Source organism: Bacillus rossius (genome assembly GCF_032445375.1).
Source record: "Bacillus rossius redtenbacheri isolate Brsri chromosome 9 unlocalized genomic scaffold, Brsri_v3 Brsri_v3_scf9_2, whole genome shotgun sequence".
In the NCBI taxonomy this organism is placed as follows: domain Eukaryota; kingdom Metazoa; phylum Arthropoda; class Insecta; order Phasmatodea; family Bacillidae; genus Bacillus; species Bacillus rossius.
Window position 1 is genome coordinate 17,166,560 of NW_026962013.1, and position 18,235 is coordinate 17,184,794.

Below are 18,235 nucleotides of genomic sequence, written 5' to 3' on the forward strand. Positions count from 1 at the left end.
TTTTTTGTACTTTTTACAGGATTTCCAAGGATCTTCCTTGTAAAACGAGTAAATATTTTTCTTATAGTGTAACGAACATGACGATAGTAAAATGCGTGTCATGAAAAAACTGTTTAAATTTCTCCAGTTATCCACAGAAGTATCGTGTTGCGCGTTTCTCCTATCACTTTCAAAGCGGTACATATTTGTTCATGAACACTCGACAACCCCGCGAAGTTGTTCACAGACACAGTTGGCAGAACCGACAGTGACGGAAGGATGCTCGAACCACTGATATGTACTACTTTTCAAGGCTCTGCAGATTTTTTGAAACAAGTCACATGACGCGGGCCACGAGTGGCAGTTGAATCGTCGAGGCGTCTCGCCCGGACGAAGATCCCGCCTCAGCAGGACTCTGATGGGAGCCGTGTGCTGTTGGCGCCGCCGGCCCAGCGGAAGAAGCGCGCGGCGCCCCGTACAAGGGCATGACGGGGGGCACTGGTCCCAGTCTCGACGGTCGCTGGTATCCGGGTCACGAGGGTCCTCTGCCCCCCCCCCCCCCCCCACACACACACGTGCACCAAGCCCTCCTTCCGCTACGCACTCAGAACCAGCCCATTCAACTCCCCCAATAGCTCCTCCGAGGCTGCTGGTCTGTTGCGGATACCCTGAGGACACGGTATCGAAACTGCACTTACAAGTAGCTTCGTAAGAAAAAAAAAATTGGTTGTATGTAAAGTCGGTTTACGGGCGATAGTTTAACGTGACAACGTCGTAACAAAACATTGATGAAATGATTGCATAGTTTTATGAGTAAATTTGAATCATTTTTATTGAATTATCACTATTTTGATATGGATACAAAGAAGGAGTGAAATGAAATATACAATTTAATTGATAAATTTAATTTTATTTGCACTCATTAATTCAAATATGTTTATTACTTTAACGAACAGATTATTTTAACTATAACTTTTATACATGTTTGCTATTTAACTTCTTCCAATCTGTGTTACTCTGTTAAGGATAGGACGATGACAGGAAAAGTAGGAAACGAATGGGAGTGTTTCAAGTTTAATGTGCCTCGAAAAAGTCAAATCGATGGTTGTTCCAATCGAGTGGGTGAGAGATAGATGCGGCGCAAGCGTACAATGAGCGTAACGGGACAAAGCGTAACGGGACAATGAGTCATCCTTTTTAGTGCGTGCAGCCGGCGTTCATCGATTTTATATATATATATATATATATATATATATATATATAGTCAATTATAAGTTTATATGCATAAAAATCGCAATACCTGGTAGGTCTTCATTCCCGGGATGTATGTAGTGTAATGACGCTTTTTTTTTCTATTTTTACAGATTATGATTTGAATTCATAAATGTGATGTTTTATTTCTAAATCTTTTACCACAGGAAGATGGAGGATTCCAGTTATTTTTTTATCAAATCATACATGGTAAAATTCGTTTTATTTTTAATGTCAAGTGTGCAAAATGTTATCAAGAAACTATGAACTCACGTTCCTTTAAATTTCATAGCATTTGTAAGGTAAAATTAAATTATGTCTCAAAAGCAAATCTCCCCGGCGGGGAATCGAACCCCGGTCTCCCGCGTGACAGGCGGGGATACTGACCACTATACTACCGAGGAATACATAGACCTATGCTTAATTAATATAATAACTTATTTAATAGAAGATATAATGTTGGCTGCATACGTCTTCGAAATCATATGTAAGAGAGTGATCACTTTTTTTTTAAATTTAGTTGCAAACAGTAATTTTTGTTTAGTTTGTAAAATATTATTTATCATGTCAAAAAATTAGTTTCAAAAAGTTGAAAAAGGAGAACAGGGTGGTTTCTCAAAATCTCATATGGACAGTGATTATTATTATAAATTAACATACTGCGCGTGCCATTATCTCGAAGCATAATATTTCTTTTTTAATGAAATTTTATTTCGTAATCTTGAAATGCAACCTCATTGGTTGCAATTTGTTACGTTTCCGTGCACAGAGAAATGTGCATGGAGATTAGTCCTTGTTTCAGTGCCATTTTAGAACGGACCTTGGACACTTAGCGTTGATTTTTCACATTAAATAATAATTGACACAGCAAACCATAAGTCAATATTTTTATAACATATTTAAGTTACAAACTAAATTTTAAAAAAAATGAAACATGACACGAAATTACGAAACTGATTATGAGTATGAGTTAAACTGTGAAACAATTGGAAAGTACCTAAACCAAAATATAAATAAAGAAAATCTTACCTTTAAAGCAAATAAACTTGGTGGAAGTGACCTAAAGGCTACGGCCAGATTTTGGATAAGTTCAAATTCTTTTTACTAGAAAGAAAAATGATTATATCTAGGATTAATCGATGAGATAGGACTACATGCAAAATATGACTCAAATGGTTGAAATTATGGAATAAAATATATCTAATGCAAAATTATCGGTATTGAAAGAAAACTTATCGATACCAAAAGAGTATCGATACTTTTTACGTGTCTCTAGCGATGCCCATCTAGGGGCGGCGCCGGGCAACGCGACCGTTCCACCCCCGAAACCCAACATCCCTGAGTTTCCTGACTCTTCCCTGGTTTCTTCCTTGTTATTGATAGCCCGTTTGCGAGAGAAGTCGTTGCCTTATTTGACCGAGCCACCCAGGACGCGTTTACTTCCGCACTGAATCACTGCGATTGTGGTTATTACAGTTATTGATATGTAGGCCTACCTGGGAGAAACTCACCCAATCACGAAACACAGACGATGCTACAGTGTCTTAACTTTCATCTGATCTCGAAATCTTTACATTTAGATTTACGGGTGCACGTTGGTTATTCTGTTCGTCAGTTGTTTCCTGAAGAAAAGGACTACATGACTCTCTCCCCCCCCCCCCTCATTAACCGCAATACGTAACGCTATTTCCGTGTTTTTACTGTCATTGGAATGTGTTATTATTACCATTTAATCTCTAAATATTGAAATATACACTCAAAAGGAGTTGAGGACTACCAACAATTGTTTGCGAAAAATTTTTAGTTCTTTCTATGCATACCTAATCTCTGTTCTGAACACACAAAAACATTGTTACATTTCCCTTAAAAAGAGAGGGATGCAAGACAACTTAAACAAAGGGGCGAGAGTGAATGCATACGTACGTAGGTTAACACACAATTATTGAACAATTTTCAATTATTGAAACATAATATGCTAGAACACGTATATCACAGATTATCTTAATAACCTTTTTTGTTTCATATATCTTACATTTATCAAATTTTTCAAAATAAACAATATTGGGTATCCACGACACCTCTGACTCTAGGCATCTTATGGTTCCCACGCAGAAACAATGCACATAACCCTCTAAGGACTTTTGGTCATTACACTTTAAAACTATTGAATTAATAAAAAGTTTCACTTCTATCACACGTACTGAGTTACATTTTTTTTAAAGTTTTACGATTTCACAAAACTGTCTACTTAAAAATATTAATAATATTGTGTAACAAGAAACCTTTATATTTTTAAATAACTTATTTCCTGATGAATTTATACATCAGCCGTAATTCGAGAAACTAATAAAGAGTATTTTCAAGGCCATACAAAACAATGAGTTCATTATTCGATGATGTTTTAAGTACTGTCTATTAGCTCGTGATATTAATACTTATCTAAAAAAAATACTACATTAGATAAGTTTACTAGGTACCAAAAGATAACACTTACATGGCAGATGACAGTAAAAAAAAAGTGGAGAACATTTATTTTTAGGTAGATTTCAAAGAAATATGCACTACTTATTGTAGCCGTTACAATGGTGCGACTTCTGGAAAATTTAAATTTTATAGTTTTTCGTTTCATGGTCCATAGACCGCAAAACCATTGTCAACTCAAGAGTTTATATATATATATATTTTTATTTATTTATATTTGTTCCCCCTGGCCAGACTGTTAACCAGCACTTTTATTTGCAAGTTTTAAGACGTTTTCGAGAGGATGTGCGGAGGAAACGCCCGGAACTTTGCGCCACGAGTTCGTAACAAAATAAAATATATTAACTTCCCTTCCATGCGCACGACCGTCCCATGCGCTATTGTGAATCAGATGGCGGTCAGATCTTGTGCGCACGACCTTATGTTACGGAAACCTAAGATGTACATCAAGTTCTGTCCCTGCCCGAACACGCCTGAATATTCACCTTCGGCCAACCTCGGGTTTATTTATATATATATTTATATTTCTCTGTTTATTTTAATGTAGCTATACTAACCTAACTAACCGTCCATAGTGTTTTAAAGTGTTTTAATGTAGCTAACCTAACCGGACCACTTTTAATATTTGAATTCATTTTTCCTGCGCAAAAATAAAACAAATCCCGAGGTTGGCCGAAGGTGAATGTTCGGGCGTGTTCGGGCAGGGACAGAGCTTGATGTACATCTTAGGCTTCTCTTATGTTACTGGACGGGCAGACGCACGCGCGCACGTGCGGGGGGGTCACACCCTAACCCCTCCCCCCCCACCCACGCCCCACGCAGACGTAACGAGACGCGACCGCGTCCCGACAATGGGCCGGGAATGTGCGGGGGTCCATAACGCAGCCGGCGAGGTATTTTCAGAGCGCGGTCCTGCTCTCTGCTGTCTCCACGGAGGGGCAGAAACATGTCCCCGCCCTCAGACACATAAGTTTATCTATTTATACACCGCGCTGCGCCACCGGCGCGCCGCGCTCTGGAGGCGAGCTTCTGGAAATACCAGACTAGTTACACTTTGCTGCCCCCGACCGGAAGAAGGAACAACGGGGAGACTGCCATCGTTTTTTCTTTCAGCTGTCTGCCGTGCTTTGGAGACGGAGTTGATGAACTGCTACGTCGACTAAGACGAGAGATATCTTCCCAGGTACAAAAATAATACAGTCCCGAGTCTCGTGTCGAAGGCAAACTTCAGCTGCAGGTTCATTATGATCACTTGAGCTATAGAAATGCTTACCAAGGCTTTTTGATGTCGGATCTGAACAATACGTTTGTTGGGAACTATGTAGCTGATGTACCTACCCGTCCTTCGCTATGGAAATCTACAGTCAGAACACTCGCACACTACTCAAATTCCTTTCTTCTCCTCGGGAGTACGCCCCTGCCGCGCCTCGAACGAAAAGAGAAATAAAAAAAAAACACGTGAGTGAGTCGAAGAGCCTACGATGTACATTCTGTATTGCACAGACTTGAACAAACCCGAATATCTACCTTCGGCCAACTTCGTCAGTTTTTTTTTGTTTATTACTTTACAAAATTGTGGATGGTTGGTTATGTTAGGTTAGTATAGCTACATTAAAAAAAAATACTGTCAAATCATTTTAATGCCGACGTTGGCCGAAGGTAGATATTCGGGCTTGTTCGGGTCTGTGCAATACAGAATGTACATCGTAGGCTTCCCGTGTGAATCTTTCAGTTCTCGCCAGAGATGTGTAAACATCTGACCTATTTGACTTCAACTTCACAGCAGAACACACATACTTCATGGAATATCTGTGAAAATTTTCGTGAAATTCTGCGAAAATATTCGCTCTGAAAATCGAATGATTCGATAGTCGACGTAGCTGTTCCGGCAACGAATTCTAGCGACGGGTGTGGAAACTACGTGTGATTCGGTCAAGAAATAATGTAGATTGAAAACACAATTTGCGTATGTACGAATGTTTATCAAGCTTGGCATTATTTAAAAAAAAAAAATCTACGTTAAATTTCGTGTTAGAGTTTCGTATTATAAGTGTATTTGCAACATGAGAACACACGAATTTGTTTGCATCACTGGCGAGTACTGAAGGACTTTCTTACTTTTTGTTTTCGCCATTACTTTTATTTAAGGGCTATTTAAAAAATTTTAAATTCAATATCTCCCTCATATTTGTTGTTTTGACACGAATATTTTCTCAGGTATTCCATGGAGTTATTAATCTATGGAGTATGTGTCTGTCCTGAAGTTGAAGTCAGCTGGTTAGCAATTTGATAGAAAAACAAATCGTACCTGTATAAAAGCTTAAATATATCTTTTTTTTTATACAGGTACGATTTGTTTTGCTATCAAATTGCTAACCAGCTGACTTCAACTTCAGGACAGACACATACTGCATTGTATTTACACACACACATATATATATAAATACATATATATAAATACGTATATAAATTTATATATAATACATATATATAATACATATATAAATTTAAATGTTTGTTCAAAATCTTAAATCTCCGAAGATTCTTTGCCGATTGCTTTGAAATTTTGACACAACGTTGCATTCGTATACGCGCGTAGTTTTTTTTATACCTATGTCACACCTATGGCAGGTAAAAAGATAAATAAAAATATAGATAACTAAAAAAATATATAAACGTGTTCGTCTTCTGTTTTGTAAAGATGATGATACAGATATGAATATATAGACATAGAAAGATAGAGATATGTATAGAGAGATAGAGAGAGGGAAATATACAGATGTATTGAGATGTATAGAAATATAGAGCTAGGGATATATAATATAGATAGATATAGATAGGGAAATAGATTGACATTTAGGTAGAAACACATACACAGAGATATATAGAGTGATATGAAGAGATATGGATATATAGAGATATAGAGAAATATAGAGAGTTATAGAGACATTTACATATATAGAAATATGTATATTGAGATTTATAAAGGAACATATACAGAGAGCTAGATACAGATAGCGAGGTAGATAGAGATTCTTTGTATACCTATATATACCTACTTCAAACAAATTACAAAAAAATAAAGTGTGATTTCTCTTTTCTTTCTTTTCCATTTAAACTGATTAACCCACAGCAACGCTGGCCAGGTACAGTTTGTATCCTATAAATTTGTTTAATAGCTTGAAAAGAACTCGCTAGGATGAATCGTAAAGATGCCATTATGTAGTGAATATTGCCAAACAAACATAATAGAAACACATCTGTAATAAATTAGCGTTAAAATTCATTATAACCAAAAATGATTATGCTATGCAGTTTGGATAAGATGGGGGGGGGGGGGGGGGGGGGGAGTGTGAGGGAATGCTCTCAATTTGACTTCAAGTATTAACATGGCAAATGTTGTATACACAACACCCTTACCTCTTACCTTCTTACCTCCATATGAGATATTATATTCACTGAGTGTGTTATCATGGGTGTATATATGCGCGCAAATCTTTGTAATCATCTTCAATTGCGTGAATTGTTATCCCCATTGCATTACATACACTAACAGAACATATGTTTCGTATATTTGTGGCAGAACAAAAAATACAAGGGAGGAATAAAAGTAAATATTTATATATAATAATTTAATAAAAGTAATGACAAAAAAAACTAAAAACTCAGCATGTGTGAGATCGAGCCTTTAGTATTCATAAATATTTATTTGTTTTTAAAGAGGACCTATATGCCTTATCTTACATTGAAACATGATACATAAACAACGCATAAATAAGTTATATCTAGTAATAAAACATGTAATTGTATACAAACAAATTACAACAATAACTAATGAATCATCCACCAATTTAACATTCAAGATTAGTACTAACAAAAGGCCATATAAATAACTGTAAGAAATATTAAAAAATATATATATATATATTAAAATATAAATGAAAACATATTATATTATCATTATCTCTCGCACTCACACGCACATTCGTTCAGTGCTCCCTTCGTTACGTGACTGTGAGTATAGGGAACCATATTTTTTAATAAGTTTTTTTTAATATGTTGGTAGACCGCTGGTGTCTTGCTAGCATCATGGTCGAGGCTGTCCCAGAGGGGGACGCACCACAACGCCGAACGTACAATAACGCCGAAAACCATAACGCCGAATGCCAAATTGACTACAACGCCGACAGTTAGAAAACTGCTGTGTACCACAACGCCGAAATACATTAACCCCGAAAAATGTAATTGCAGGACTGCCACAAAGGTTAGGTTAGGTAAGGTTAGCACACAAATTCATTCAGTTGATTTTCATTTTGCTACCTGTGGCCCCCCCCCCCCCCCCCCCCCCAAGCTACATTTTTCGGCGTTACTGTATTTCGGCGTTGTGGTACACAGCAGTTTTATAGCTGTCGGCGTTGCGGTCAATTTCGCATTCGGCGTTATGGTATTCGGCGTTATGGTATTCGGCGTTATTGTACGTTCGGCGTTACTGTATTTGGGCGTTGTGGTACACAGCAGTTTTCTAGCTGTCAGCGTTGCGGTCAATTTGGTATTCGGCGTTATTGTACTTTCGGCGTTGTGGTATTTCGGCGTTGTGGTAACGACCCGGCCCAGAGGCTGTGAAGGGTTTTGGTTTTCATGCACGGGAGAGTGAAAGATTGAAACTCGGGCTCGGCGCTCGGCTGAGGACGTGGGTTTTGTGACGCGGGGGACGAGGAGGGAGGGCGAGGCGAGGCGAAGGCGCGGGCTTGACCGCTGACCTCGGGCCCTCTCTGCCTGGGGCCTGCCCTTCTCCCCCCGCGCGGCAAGCCGTGGCCTCCCTTCCCACGGGGCGCCGTGGGCGACTTCCCCCTTCCCCCCCCTCATCTTCAACCAAACCTCCCGCCTCCACAAAGGAACAAAAGCCAGGCGATCGGTAAGGTCGAAGGGACCTGGGAACTAGTTTTCTCATTCCCTTTCCATCGCGCATCCCTTCCGCTGTGCATCACGAGTGACACGCAGGGGGGGGGGGGGGGATTTTTCGTTATGCATCACGGGCCCCGATTACCGGAGAGGGGTTTCACGCACGAAATCATTCCTCTAATGTTAATTTGAAAACAAAAAAAAATATTATTAACCCCCCCCCCCCCCCCCCCCCCGCAAGTGCTTAAAGTCCTCGTAATTTTCAGCAGCCATTAAACGACTCACATAGTCTTGAATATACCTGTACATTGTACTAAATCAGGGGTGCCCATCTCCCCCTCCCCTAAAAAAAAAAAAAAAAAGCGGCTACTTACCTAGGACATTGAATTTCACTTTGTCCAACAAGGTGGTCCGGGGGTTCCAAACCCAGGAAATTTTTGAAAATTAATTAATCAAAATCGTGTTTTAAAACAAATATTAAACAATAATAAAAATTTTAAGCTAAATTTTGCACATTCAAGGCAATTACTGTCAACTGATTAACGTTTTCAAAATTTTTAAATATTTTTTCTTTGTCTTATTCTCACAATTGTGTTTAAATTTCCACCCCCTCTTCCTCCAAAATTTTCTTAATAGCGCAATTTGTCGCCATAAATTACCTCCCCTCCCCTCCCCCTCCCTCGTGGGCGGGTCTGGAATGCGTAGTCCATATAAATCATCAAAGAACTCGAAATGTTCCAAGTCGCTAAACTGTAGCGACAAAACAGGAATGGGAGTAAGACCCACCGAATGTGTCGCTGTGCACATGAAAACAAAAGCGAATCTTGGGTACGAGATTTGTTTTAGACCAATTTATTAAAAATTATTTTACTGTACAAATGAAGCGCATAATTTTACCCATACTTTGGTAAAGTAATTATTACAAAACAATTTTTATAAATATAAAAACAGTAACACCAAAATTCTCTGTTTTAAAAATGAAATTGGACTAAAAATAAACCATAAAATCTGGTCACTATTTATTATGTAAGCTTCCTCGTACTAAACCTGCTGGTATGAAAACTGTAACTGTTAAAATATTGTGATTTCAATCTTATTTCTCTACGAGTGGTGACGCGACGATTGGACTGAACAACGGCACGAAATCTTAAAAGTCGTCGTAAAAACACGGAGTGAGACGTATTAACCGTCGACACCTTCGCCGTCGTGACGGGTCCTCGGCTGCCGCGATCTTGGACGTGAGCCCATCGGCACGACTCGCACCCACCAGCGGCGAGCTGGCAAACCCCGCCTCCATCTGGCAGCCGTGCGAGACCACACGACGAGCCGCGCGAAACCCTGCATTCGCTCCAGCGCCGAGGGGGAGGGATGGCAATCGAACACGCCGTATTGGTTCCAACAGGTTGTATTTTTGACGTGACAACGTCTGATAAATCGATGAACGCCGGCTGCACGCACGAAAAAGTGTCCCGTAACGCACATTGTCCCGTTACGCTGTGCCCTGTTACGCTCATTGTACGCTTGCGCCGCATCTACCTCTCTTGGCCACTCGACTGTTTATAAAGTGAAGTGAAAAGTTAATGTGGTTTTCATTGCTTATCACAACAACAATTTCGGCAATAAAGGTTAATTGTTCTTGCATTTTAAAAATCTGATTACTAGTATAATTTCAAGTATTTATTCTTTTATCATTAAAAATAAAAATTATTCAATTTTATTCATAAAGTATGCAATCATTTCATTAACGTTTTGTTATGACGTCACGTTAATCTATCGTCCGTAAACCGACTTTACAGACAACCAATTTTTTTTTTTAAATTCAAAATATACCTTCGTAAAGGCGGAGAACACACATCAAGAGATTTGTAGTCGTTCTCCCAAAAAAAAAAAATTCAATATCGAACGCAAATTAATTCACATAGCAAACTATTTGTAGCAACATGTCACTACTAACCCCATTCAATTAAGTATTATATTTTAACGAAGTCAAGTTCTGAAAATTAAACGATCGACTATTGTTATGAACTGAAAACTGTTGCAACCAAGATGGCGGGAAGAGATACACACTCTAGCTGCTTGCGGCTCGGCAGCTCGGCAGTAGAAGGACAAAGGAAGTGAGGGAGGGGGAGAGAAGTGGAAGGGAGGAGGGCATGTGGTTAAGAATATGATCCCCATAATCCGATCACCGCACAGGGCACGTAAATATGGATATTCCATTCCTCCCTTCCCCTTCATTTTCCTCCAGGTGTTTCGGACTAAAAGGCTCATTTACACGAGGCCAGTAGCTGGCAACAGTAGCTGGATCCAGTGGACTGGAAAGAAACTGGAAACGTGTAGACGGCCACCACCAGTAACTGGCGCCAGTACTGGCGCCAGTAAAAATGTGTTCCAGTAGCTGACTCGACGAGTCAGCTACTGGCATGCGGATGACCCACTGGAACGCAAAATTCCCGGAATCGCAACAACTGGCTTCGTGTAAACACGCCCTGGAGCACTGCCCAGTGTACTGTCAAGCTAGAAATATGGCAAAGTGGAGCGGTAAAGATATTATTACATTGTTAGAATTGTATGAATCGCAGGAATGTTTGTGGAATACGCAAAGTGAAAGCTACAAAAATCGTGGGGCAAGGGAAAAAGCCATCAAATACATGGTAGAAAATACGCCAGTCGCAGCAACAGAGCAGGATATAAAAAACAAGATAAAGGCTCTTCGATCCACATACAGCCAAGAAGTGGGGAAAATTCGAGCGTCAAAGAAATCTGGAGCTGGTTTGGAGGATGTTTATAAGCCGCAACTTGTGTGGTTTTACAAGGCAGATTCGTTTCTTCGTCAAGTTGTGACATTGCGGACAACCTCTTCAAGTATGGTAAGTAATTGTGTTTTTTGTACGTTCAATGCAAGAAGAAAAGTAATAGGAAATATTATTTTTAAGATGATTGTGTAACATATGTAATAATTATCAGATAAGCAAAAATGTAAACATAAAGGATCCTAAGAATAATGTTTAGTATCCCATTGAGCTGCAATAAAAGTCACTTTATTTGAGACTCAGTTCAGGTGTAGACTACTTAGTTATTTTAAGAACATTACAAATAGTGTAAACACAAGGTCTTTCATATTTACATAATTAAATCATTTTCAGCTGCCAAGGAACAGCCCCCTCGTTACAGAAGTACTGTGCATATCTGTCACGTATTAGTTTTGCTTCATTTTTGAACCGATTTCCTGCTTGGCGTTCACTGTAGTTTATTAGTCCTGTTGCACGAGGAACCAGACGCCATGTACCAGGTACAATAGAGCCTCGTTCATGGTCTTCATTGTCAACTGTATCATGTGTTATGTAGTTTAAACTGTTTATGCGAAGCCAGTTGTGCAGAGCACATGTGGCTTTTACAATGCGGTCGGCTGTACTGAGCTGAACATTTATAGGTCTTTCAAATATTCTAAATTTGGAAACTAGAATTCCGAACGCATTCTCTACAATGCGCCGGGCACGGGAAAGTCTGTAATTAAAAATACGCTGTGTCACAGTTAGAGTGCCACTTCTTGCATATGGCTTCATTATGTCAACTCTAAGTGGAAACGCATCATCCGCTACAAAGACTCCGCCTGGCGGGATATTTAAATCGTTTTTCTCCAAAGCAGTGTACAAATCACTATGTCGAAAAATGTTTGCATCATTCATCCGACCATTTGCTCCAACATTTATGTAACTGAAGCTATAGTTACTGTCAACAACTGCAAACAATATGATACTGAATGTTGATTTATAATTGTAGAAGTCGGAACCACTGTTCGGCGGATTTCGAACTACTACGTGCTTACAGTCTATAGCTCCAATACATCCAGGAAAATTCCACTTTTCTTCAAATCCCTTCTGAATTGTTTTCCAAGCTTCTTCTCTATCGGGAACCTGCAAGAAAGAATAAAAAAAATGGCAAAGGTGTCACGCTTTTACCATTCATACAATTATATAAGGATTTATTACAGCGAGTATATTTAATAGTGTTTGGCTCCGCAATACAGTAAACAGAAAATTCCCGAATTCGAATTTACGTGTTATTTTTCACAAAAAAAAAATATTATGTATATGAAATATAAGTAATATTGTGCTGAGCAATGTATTAATAGACCTGCCTGGGAGAGTGGATGTGTTTCAAATATTATAAATTATTATTATATCTACATATAACTTTACTATTACTTAAACGAGCGTTATTTTTTGTTGGAAATACAAATTAGTTAGCAATATTTATACAGTTATCTATATAATACCAATATGTCTAGCCTACATCCAGACAGAGCTGTTTTTGCTTTGCTTAACATGCTGAGATGATTCCTCCTAAAATCAAAACATTGTTTCAGGCTACAAATACTCAAACAGCAGATGAGATGACACAAGACTCGGATGAAGAAGGCCTGGGAAGACAACACAATATAAGCGATGTTGCAACATCTATCACAAATTCCAACAGATCCGGTGGGCCGTCACGACCACAAGGGAGGGGACAAAAACGAAAGACGCCATCAAGTGTGACAGCCGTGTCAACAGCTCTCCAAGATTTACGAAAAATAACCGATGACATAAACAAAGAAGAGGACGAATTTGATTGTTTTGGCAAGTTAGTTGCCTGTAATCTAAAAAAATTGCCATTACAGTCAGCTCTGAACTGCCAGCTGGAACTGCAACATGTTCTAATGAAACACCGCATGCTTGCTGCAACTGAGAGGCAAACTACTATGCCTAACACATCATCTTCTCGTCCAACAGCAAGTTCTCCCCATTCAAGTAGCGATTATACTGACATTTTGCAGCAAGCTGTAGCAAGCATTTCAGATGAATCCGACATGTCTTTTACAACAGAAAAAACATATACAAATCTGTAGCATATTGCACCTTCAGTGTAATGATTAGTTTATTGTATGTTATTATTGTTTCATCTTTGTATACAAGTTATTCATGGGTATTTCTTTTTAACTTTTTAACTTTATGCTATAATGTACGTTTATGAGTTACTACGGTTTGTAACTAATAAAATGTTGCCAATTGATGTGTTCATTGTGTGTAAAACTAATTACATGATGTTTCTTACCTGTATGTAGTCTTTCAGTGCTGTGAAAACAGCGTCCAGAACTTCTGGAAGAAACAGAGATATAGAACATTTGGGCACTCTGTACAAATACTGCAACGATGCCAAACTGTCTCCAGTTGCTAAATATCGTAATGTAATTTGCAGTTTCGTTCTTGCAGGAAGCGCTGGTCTCATCAAAGTGTCTTCTTTTTGAATAGCATGTTTGACTTGCCCCAGTAGCCATTCGAAATTGTTTTCAGTCATCCTCAAATGGTTCGTATACATGTTGGCGTCCTCGTCAGCAAGTTCACGTAGAAGTGCCTCCGATGCCCCTAAACTGTTGCGCCTACGAATCCACTCTTTAACCCACAATCTGCGCCTCTTATTTTTCTGGTTATGTATTATTACCTCTAATTCTTCAATCAGTATATTCGCAATACAACGTACACCGCAGCGAAGAGCACTTTTAACACGACATGGCGCCATATTGTTCTGCTACTACAACTGGAAACGTGTAGACGTGCACTGGAATCACTAGCTGGGACAGCTCACTGGCCTGTGTTCTGGATCCAGCTACTGTCGCCAGCTACTGGCCTCGTGTAAATGAGCCTTAAGCCCCGTGACAGCTCGCTTGCCTCGTGTGGTCGAGGCTATAAGGTCGCCGGTCCCAAGGTGGTTGATCGACGGGGTGGCTCAGGCTGGGCGTAAACCACGATTATTGCCCCTTCCCCCTTTCCCCTACCCGATTAGAAACTACTGGCACCTGCCCGGAGTGTTAGGGAAAGAACGTACCAAGTGCCAGAGAAGTACTAAAATACCGAATCGACGCGCTTCGCTAGTTGACAGCTGGTTGATGATTATCATTAGGGGAATGTCTTTTCCGCGAACACAAATCTGATAGCTCATTGCACGGCAACGAGGTACGCCCGTGATAGTGATACATAGTTCCCTTGTGATTGTCGGCCGTCTGCAAGAGAAGCCATTGATTGCCCTGTTTGGCCGGGCCATTCAGGACACAGTAGACATGCACCTAGGAACAAACCCAGCCAACCGCAAAACAGAGACAGTGCCAACAAATTTTTAACACACACCTGGTCTGGAAATCTTTAAGCGAAAAAACACGTGCCTCTGGATCATTCGAGTTCATTTCTCGCTAAACCGCGGTTGTTGAAGACAGACACGTGTAACAGACAACAGATACGGAAATCAGGGATGGCAGCAACAGCAGCAGTTGAAATAGCATCAGTGGCAGCATCAGTGACATACGTTAAAGGAACAATGCAAGTACTTTCTTGGAATTATTCAAGGAAATGACGGAGGTTAAAATTGTTGGTTTTTTTGGATACTCAACAGGGTCTTTCCGAACGTAAGGCCGATGTTTTATCATCTGGACACTTCGCAACCAAAGAAACTTAAAAAAAAAAAAAAAAAAAAAAAAAAAAAAAAAAAAAAAAATCCTGAAATTACTTTACATCTGGTGATAAAACACTATATTTCGGTTGTTTTTTTTTAATATTCTAATCGTACAGACGGCTCTATCGCAGCGTAATTTAAATTTTTGAACTTCAAACTACTTTGTATGACGTACAGCATATACGAAATATGTTTTCATGCAAAGTGAAAACACAGATGACTCTCAATACGTCCTTATTAGCATAACAAAATTATTTTGGAACGTCCTTAACACTAGTAAAAAAAAAAAAATTAAATTTTGGTTCTAGGTCGAACAACATGTTGACTAAAAAATAAATGCAAAACCTGTTGGAGTACGTTGCCACCGACGAAGGCATGATGTGCAACTCTTCAGGATCTTGAATGTATTTACTAAACTCTCTTGGGACTTAATTCAGCAACCAGTGCCAACAAAATGTTCGTATTACATATTCATGTAAAATTGCAGATTTTTTTTCAAATTTGTACATTTACATGAAAACAAATCTATGATTACAAAATAGTGTTCGCAGTAACACTAAGTTCATATTCTTATCCGGGCATTTATGCTTTGTGTTGTCCAAGTACTTCAAATAATTAAGGTTATTTGTAAACAGTTCCCTCGATAGCTTTCCAGTATTAACTGCGCACTAATAAGCATAATACAACAAAATAAAGTCAAATGTTTGACTATTCGATTATCTTTACCATGGTTTTAAAAATGCTTGAATAGAACATCAATTTAAATATAAAATTATGCGCCAATTTTCGTGAGAAATACTCAGTATTATCACGAAAAACGTATTTCATATATGCAAAAATAACCATAATCATGTGTTGTACAAAGTTACAATATATTTTTTATAGTATTAAAAACTATTTATTAGCAAATGATATCCGAAATAATTTTTTGTAAAAGCACACCATTTTTTTTTTCTGTGTACAAATTACTACAACCAATTTTAATTTTAGGTTGAGAATAAACAAGAAAATAAAGCGCCTGAGATTTATTTTAAAAGAACGTCTGTATACACACAAGTGTTTCGTGTCTGAATGCTTCTGTTCCAAGAACACTAGGTCATAACCATTATATATTCACAATGTTACTGGGGAACTTTCCGGGAACCAAATCATAGAAATGATGTTGCCATCTTTATTTCTTCGAAGGGAAACTACAATAAACATCAATACAGTGGGTCTGAAAAAATGACGTGGGGTATAATTCAGTGAATATCTACTTTTTTTTTAAAGCTATTATGTCCTCCTACTCCTATGCTCAAGAGTTATGATATGTGCGTAGATGCTGATCGAAATGTCGCAGAAGAGGTAGAACTTCTTGGGAGGAGGGGAATCATGAATATTTAAATTTGATTTCATTCAGAGTTTTACGTCGCACGGTTATGCACAGAGTCTTAAAAGTTCCGTCTCACACGAAAAGTTAAAACTTTCATTTTTATGGCGTTAATTTGGTCTAAGGAATCACGAAAGATTTCTTGCATTTTTTTTTGGTGGCTAGTTTTGTTGCCAGCTAGATGTAATAAATGTTATTTGCGCCTGTAGATTGCCGTACAAATGATATTAATTGCAAACACATGCGCGACATTTTACATCCATCAGATTACACTTAATAAATATCCCGTTGAAAATAATGCAACGCCAACTGCAAATCAGAGCTTTGTAAAATTACAAATGGTACAAAGCACTTGCAGTTTTACAAGTGATATCGTTGGCAACTGAGTTTCCAAGGATTTTCCTTGTAAAAGTAAAAAAAAAAAAAAAAAAAAAAACAGTGTAACGCTGCAGACGTTTTAAAGTCGCAAACAACTTAAAAATATATTTATACAGGATTTAGCGTCAAACAGTTGTGCAGAACCTATGCTGAAACCACAACAGCGCGACGCCGGCGACGCGAAGATTTCCAGCCAATCACGTTCGTCACATCTATGACGTCAGCGCGACAAAAAATGTCCGATGCCACAGAATCCTCGATGAGAAATATTTTCTATTTCCATCGCGTCGCGGGCGCGCCGTTACTGAAATGCGTGTCATAATTTGGTTTTCGAAAGATAGTTAAACAGGTGCATTGGTAATTATTTTATTATTATTGAATATTTAAGGTTTTTATTTACTAAATATATCTGTGAAATTTCTACGCACAGTGAGTTTAACAATTGAACGTTCAATGTGAATAGAACAAATTACTCTCTCAAACATATATATTAAAAAAAAAACCTGCAAGCAGCTTAAAAAAGATTGATTGTTCAAAATAACGCGATATTTTGGTGTCGCATCGCACATCTTCGCATCGCGCCGTCGCGCTGTGATTCCAGCATTAAAATATCTCGCCCCAGATATTTCGCTGTCGCGTCGCTATGGACTGTAAAAATTCGCGGGTTCATTGACCTCTTAGGATAGAACTCTGCAGTCGTTCACGTACTCGGGAGAAATGACACCTGTTCATTGGGTGCTGACCAGAGAGACGTCTCAACTCGGCTGTCCGTAATTCGGCACTTTCTTGGTTCAGGGTTTCCCGCGGGCTCGCAGATAAAATGCGGGGGTCAGTCGCAGAGAGCGGTACGAGAAACCCTTGTTTGGATATTGGGCTGTCGCGAAATTTGAGTCCGCGAAATTTTTTCCGGGCTCCAGGAGACATCTTCGCAACGCGCCGTCGCGTTGCTGCGATCCCAGCGCCCGAAGGAAGACTCTGGGTCGCCGATGAGGTGGAGAACATCGGGGTGCTGTCATAACTTAGAAACACACAACTTAGAAACACATAACTTAGAATTTTCTATGTTATGACGTTTCTAAGTTGTGTGATTCTGCTTTGTGTGATTCTGCGTTGTGTGTTTCTAAGTTACGAGTTTCTAAGTTATGACAGTTCTAAGTTGTGTGTTTCTAAGTTTTGATAGTTCTAAGTTGTGACTTTCTACGTTATGACGTTTCTAAGTTGTGTGGTTCTGCGTTGTGTGTTTCTAAGTTATGATCTTTCTAAGTTGTGTGTTTCTAGGTTACGTGGATTTTTACAAGTTTTCTAAGTTATGACAGTTCTAAGTTGTGACTTTCTAAGTTATGTGTGGTTCCCGAGAACATCAGTAGCGGTCTTGAACTTTGCGGGCCG

General features: G+C 39.0%; 1 non-coding gene across 1 annotated transcript; it reads right to left on the reverse strand.

Moving 5' to 3' along the window:
* Nucleotides 1-1,562: 1,562 nt before the first annotated feature.
* On the reverse strand, nucleotides 1,563-1,634 carry Trnad-guc (transfer RNA aspartic acid (anticodon GUC)). The gene has a single exon. It is a non-coding gene; the product is annotated as a tRNA-Asp (tRNA).
* Nucleotides 1,635-18,235: the final 16,601 nt, after the last annotated feature.